The following is a 6,612-nucleotide window of genomic DNA, read 5'->3' as shown; positions in this document are numbered from 1 at the left end:
TGTGAGCTTAAAAGAATAATTAATGACTTAGTTTGATATATTATACTATTCATTGTGTTGTTTAGACAATATACACTTAATTGGTCATCCATGCTTGTTAAAACAACCACACACACTCACTATTGTTGCAACATATGTTTTTCCCCTCATTAACTATGAATTGAGTATATAGAAAAGTGATGCTTAGTGGTGATCTCTAAGTCCCAAGATCTCTCTCTCTCTTGTTTTCTCTATCCTTTAATTACTTGTTTTATATTGAGCTTGCTTAATCTTAATTGTAGTATAATCAACCGAACAATTTACCTTTGATCACTCGACCTACTAACCATAAGCACTGTTTCAATTACTAGTAGCCCTCCAATCCCTTGGGATGATCCCTACTCACTCTTGCTACGTTAGTAGTCGTCGTAGTAGTGGTTTTTATAAATTTAAACTTGACCCAAAAGGCTTTTCTTGAACCGTGCTCACTACATTATTTTGGCATATAGGGACGGCCACCATCAAATTTTGATGCCGTTGTCGGGGATTGAATTGGTAATGCCGTGCTTTTGGAAACATTTAGGAATTAGTACTCTTTTGATCATGTCTTTACTTTATTTTTATTTTCGGTTACTTATTGTATTTATTCTTATTTAGCTAGGTGAATTGAGTAAAGAAAGTTGAGCGAAGAAGAATTCAAGGCAAGAAGCTAAGCTAAGCACAAAAAAGGACTAAAAATCTAAAAAATGCAAAGCAAAGCAAGGCTTAGAAATTGAAAATGAATTGAAATTGCTTAAAGACCCTTTGTGAGATCTTTCTAACTCAATCTCTTGTTAAATCATCAGCCCGTGTGGAGGCTTATTTTTCGTTTCTTAGATAAATCGTGAGCCCGGGTGGAGGCAATTTACTTTTCTTTGCATGTTGTTCAAGCATGGGAGCATAGGAGCTTGTTATATGTCTTTACTAGTGCATGCATGGTCATAGGTTATCAAATCCTACTCTTGTCCCTCTTAATTTTCATCTTGAATCGGTTAGTTGTAATCCTAGGGGAAGAGGTAATTCTCATCACTCCATTTCACCAATGGCGAATTTGAATGATGACCATGTGGAGGACCTTGGTCACATAGACCAACAAGGCATCCTCCACCCTAATGTGCATCATAAAAATATCCAAGTACCATTAGGCATGCCTAGACCATTCATTCTACCACAACAACAAGGCCAAATTCCATTGGGAATGCCTCAACCAATCTTTGCTCCACAACCTCCCATGGTTCAAGCTAATGAAGGTGTTCGTGTAGTAGCACCAATTCTGAATCCTCCCATTCCTTTAAGAGACCATTATGTGCCTAATGAATACAATGCACCCACTTGCATTCAATTGCCTCCATTTAGAGCACATCACTATGAAATCAAACCACAAACCATTCAAATGCTTCCTAACTATCATAGACTTCCTAGTGAAGAACCTTATAAGCATTTAGATGAGTTTCTTGAAGTGTGTTCCACCATGAAATACACAGACATGCCGGAAGAAGTTTTAAGACTTAAACTTTTTCCTTTCACCCTTAAAGACAAGGCAAAATATTAGTTCAACAATCTTAGGCCTTTTTCGATAACCTTTTAAGCGGAAATGCAACAAGAGTTCTTGAAAAAGTACTACCCACTTTCAAAGACCAATGCCATGAGAACTTCCCTTCGCAAATTTTCTCAAGGGGATTGGGAAATGTTTCATGAGGCATGGGAAAGGTTTAATGATTTTCTTAGAAAGTGCCCTCATCACGACATACCTAAGTGGTAATTAGTTCAATATTTCTTTAGAAGTTTACCAGATAATCACAAAGGTATGGTGATGCATCTATGGGTGGTTCTTATCTTAATAAGCATGAATATGATGTGTGGCAATTGTATGAAAGCATGAGTGAGAATTCAATGCATAGGTCCTTATCTTCTAAAAATGGTAGAAACCTAGGTGGAAGGAAGAATGTCGGCTTATATCAAGTTGACAACTCCAATGACATAGCCGTCGAAATGAAATCCTTATCTCAAAGGTTTGATCAATTTTTGATTAACCAAAATTCGGCGAATCAAGTATCTTCCTCCCCTACTCATATTCATCATCATGCAAGGGAAAGGCTCAAACCCTCCCCAAAGTGGCTTTCAAGGGAAGTATGTTTCGCCACCAATGCAAGGCCAAGGTTCCCAAGGTTTTAAATCATCATCATTTCAATCACATGGTAATCAATTTTCTAATTCTCATTTCCCTAATTAACTATCTTATTCTCAAGGAAACTCTAGAAGTCCCGCTTTTGAAGAGAAAATTTTGACCGCTTTAGGCACTCTAGAGGCGAACACTCAATTGCTTCATTCCCATTCTCAATCCATTACTAAGCTAGAAACCCAAGTCGGGCAAATAGCTAGTACCTTAAATGCTAGAGAGAAAGGAAAAATGACTTTAAATGCCCCACCAAAACAACAATGTGTTGTGGAGACTCATTCCTCATCGGAAGGTTCCACAATTGAGCATGTCAATGCAGTGACAACCTTGAGAAGTGGGAAGATTGTGGACAGTCAAGTAGGTGTGTCCAATGAAGAGAGTGAACCGGTGCAACCAAAAGTTGACACCCGTCCCATTTCTCATCATATTCCTCCTTCATTGCATATGCATGATCATTCAAATGAGAAACTGTTAGAAAGTGATTTGAAGAGTGAGTCCAAAATTGATTTGAAAAATGAATTGAACAAAGCTTCGAAAAAGGATTTTAAAAATTCTTGTGTTGAAGATTCTTTAAAGAAAAGTTTTGAAAAAGTTTTTGAGCCAAGAGCTCCATTTCCAGATGCCTTGAAAGGATCCATTTATCTTGATAAACAAAAGACCAAGACCAATGAAATCATTGAAATGTTTAGGCAAGTGAAGATTAATCTTCCACTTTTGGATGCAATTAAGAAAATTCCGGCTTATGCTAAGTTCTTGAAAGATTTTTGCACCCAAAAGAGGAAGAACAAGAGCCAAGCACCCAGGAAAGTGGTCTTGACCGAGCAAGTGAGCTCAATCTTGCAACATAACACCCTCCCAAAGTTTAAGGACCCCGGTTCACCTATAACTTCTTTCATTATTGGTAACCATGTCACTAATCAGGCTATTCTAGACTTAGGAGCAAGTGTTAATCTTCTTCCATACTCGGTATATGTTAAATTAGGCTTAGGAGACTTGAAACCGACGTCGGTAGTTTTACAACTTGCCAACCGATCCATCAAAAAGCCTCGGGGTATCATTGAGGATGTCTTGATTAAAATTGATAAATTCCTCTTCCCGGTCAATTTTGTTGTCATTGACATGGAACCGGTTCCAAATCCCAAGAGCCAAATTCCCGTTATCCTTGGCCATCCTTTCTTGGCAACCACAAATGCCAACATCAATTGTAGGATGGGGGTAATGAAAATCTCATTTGGGCATATGAAAGTGAAGTTGAATATCTTCAATCTGACCCCAAATTCATTTAACAAGCATGAAGAAGTAAATGTTGTAGAAAAATGTCTAGACAATGAATGTGAAAGAATAGAATCTTTGCTTAAAACCAAAACTTCAAAAAGTTCATCTTCGACCTTGAAACTAAAGAATGATGTTTCAAAATCTTGCTTTGAGAGGGCATGGAAGCCCAAAGATCACATTGACAAAGGACCAATAATCTCCTTTGAACCTAATCCAATTAGTTCTTTAAGGAACCGCTTGTTGGGTGGAATTCAAAGTACTTATCACCCCGACAAGGAGAGGATGCATTACAAGATGTTTGATCCGGGCTGAAAGAGTCCAACATCTTGCTAGAGACGTTAAAGACTAGTAAATGCTTCGTAGGGTTTACAACCCTATTCCTCCTTCATTTCTATTTTATCTTTCATTTCTTACGTCGTCTATATATGTTTTGGGGTTTATACACATTGATAGGAACTATGATTGAGTATGCATGCACTTTCATTCTGAAAATATACATTTTGTTCTTATTCGATCGATCTCAAAAGAAGTTCGATTGATCGAACACCCATCCCTGCATCTAATCATCCCTCTGTTCCATCGATTGAAATTTTCCTGCATAAATCAGCTCTCTATGTATCGATCGAAAATTTCTTTAGATCGATCTGAAAGTTCCTTGATCAATCCAACTTTTTCTTAAATTGATCTTCACTCCACACTTTAAAATTTTTTTGAGATCCATGAAAAAGGTCTCTCTGTGCATCATTCGAACTTTTCTGCTGGTTTTCACCTATTCGATTGATCGAAGTATCTTTCAGATTGATCTTACATTGATCAATTTGTACCCTTTTTTGTTGACTTTGATTTGACTTTTGAACTTTAATTCAATAAAATCCAATATATATATATATATATATATATATATATATATATATATATATATATTTAGTTTATTTTATTCTCAAAAACTCCAAAAATATTTTTATTTTAAGAAATTTTTTTCAAAAATCCAAAAAAAATTTTATTTTATTTTATTTTATCTTTATTTTTATTTTTATTTTTATCTTAAAAAAAATTTCGAAGCATAGATCGATCTGTGTTTTTTCAAGATCGATTTATGTTCAATTGATCTGAGATTTTTCTAGATTGATCGAACTTGTCGGGACTAGTTTTTAAAATAAAACCCTAGGGTCATTTTGATCGATTTGTAAATTGATCTCAGACCCTCATCCTTCGCCGTTGTAACACCCATCCCTCTTAGCTCCGACGAACTCTCCGGCAAGCTTCCCGAGCCTCGACTCTCTCTCCCTCGTCTCAGATCTCGTCTATCTCTCTTCCGATCCACTTCTCTCCTCGGATTATGTAAGTTTGTGTTTCCATTTCCATTTCCGAGCTTCAACTTACATGCTTGTGATGTTTCCATACTAGATCTGAGCTCCCTATATTTGATTCTTGCCATTTTTGACTTAATGAAGCATGTATATATATGTGTATATATATGTATATAGATGTGTGTATATATTTGATTCCGAATGTGATTTTGAGTTGACAAGTAACCCATACTGTGTTATTATTGTGTGAGAGGGCCCCACAAGCTTACTTGGGTGCCCCCGTGCCATCCACGTCATAGATCTGTGACTATTTACATTCTTAGCATAGTTCGATCGATCTCTGTTTTTCTCAAATCGATCTGAGGGAGATCGATCTCACTTAAATCTAGATTAATCCAACTTGGATCGATCTCATCTTTTCCAGATCGATCGAACATCACAGATTTGCCTTTACACTTCACACACCATCTTTTGTGTTCCATGCTACCTTATTTATGTTTCCACATTGGATGCATTCTGTACTTGTACTGTTTAGCATGTTACACTTGGTCACTATTTATTTGGCTACGTCATCACTTTCATAGATTCATAATTACTATTCTGTGTTGTCTATCTTATTTGACATACATGTTTCTATATACTGTGCTTAAACTCTTTATACCGGTACTAACTTATTCTGCAAGTGTTTTTCTTTCTATTTTGCAGGCCATGGTTAGGGTAAAGACTATTTCCCATAGGCATTATCCACGCCGAGTGAGGCAGCGAGTAGAGGAGCAGGCAGGCCCATCTCATGTTTAGGTCCCCATTCCGGAGCCAGCTCCAGAGCAGGTTGATGAGGCTGAGCAGCCTGAGCAGTTAGAGACAGATCCAGTTCAGTCCCCATCAGCTGACTCGAGACTATAGTCTTGAGCTTCAGCATCATCTCCTTCAGCTGAGGCTGCGCATATACCTTCTCCCTCACAACCAAGCCAGGACCGCGACATACCTACAAGGAAATACTCATGCCTTGAGGTGGCGCATGAGTCAGTATTCGACATTGTCTTCTTCTCCTAATATTTCCAGACTCGGTCTGCCTACGATGATATTGACCAAAGGGGCATTTCAGCTATTTTGGCCCCAGTCACCTATCCAATTTACCCGCGGCTTGTTCGGTTGTTCAACCAGAACCTCCGGTCGGCCCCGAGTAACCTGTTGGAGCTGCACACTACTATTCAGATCACGATTGATATTCTTGCCAGAGCTTCTCGATGCCGGCATGTTTGCCCTCCTGATGTTCATTATTCTCTCTTGGAGTGGAGGCCTTCTTACGTAGATATAGCCATGGCACCGTGATGAGCGTTGAAAAGTACACTTTTAAACCCCTTAAGCTTGAGTATTCTAGTACCTTTATCTATCTTATTTACCTGTTTTAGTACTTATTTGTGTTTTTGTCTATTTTAGGTCAATAATGTTAAAATGGGCTAAAAATGGTTTCTTAAGGCCTTTTTGGAGTCAAACTAAGTCTTAGTGATGATCTGGAGCAAAAAGAGGCTGATTTGGAGCAAAAGGAGGCCATTACTGAAAAACTGCCAAGTTGAATCGATCCAACTTTTTCTCTGATCGATCCAACTTCTCTTATTGATCCAACTTTCTCTCTGATCGATCCAACTTTTTCTCTGATCCATCGAACATTGCTAGCAGCGAGCTGTCTTATTCCGTGCGTGCCCAAAAGTCCACTTATCACATAATACGGGATTAGATATTTTGGGGGCTATATTCCTGACTAAGTGACTAAGAAAAAGACCTCCTATATAAAGGAAAGTGGCACATTTTGTAAAAAAGCTTTTTATC

General features: G+C 37.8%; 1 pseudogene; it reads right to left on the bottom strand.

Moving 5' to 3' along the window:
• Positions 1-1,668: 1,668 nt before the first annotated feature.
• Positions 1,669-1,767, bottom strand: LOC132272189 (small nucleolar RNA R71; annotated as a pseudogene).
• Between the last annotated feature and the right edge of the window lie 4,845 nt (positions 1,768-6,612).

The sequence above is a fragment of the Cornus florida genome, unplaced genomic scaffold, assembly GCF_030987335.1.
Source record: "Cornus florida cultivar Cherokee Brave unplaced genomic scaffold, ASM3098733v1 CherokeeBrave_3.0.0_Hap2_Chr08, whole genome shotgun sequence".
In the NCBI taxonomy this organism is placed as follows: Eukaryota; Viridiplantae; Streptophyta; class Magnoliopsida; order Cornales; family Cornaceae; genus Cornus; species Cornus florida.
The sequence above is the reverse complement of the archived record's forward strand: the minus strand, read 5'-3'. Positions and strand labels throughout refer to the sequence as shown.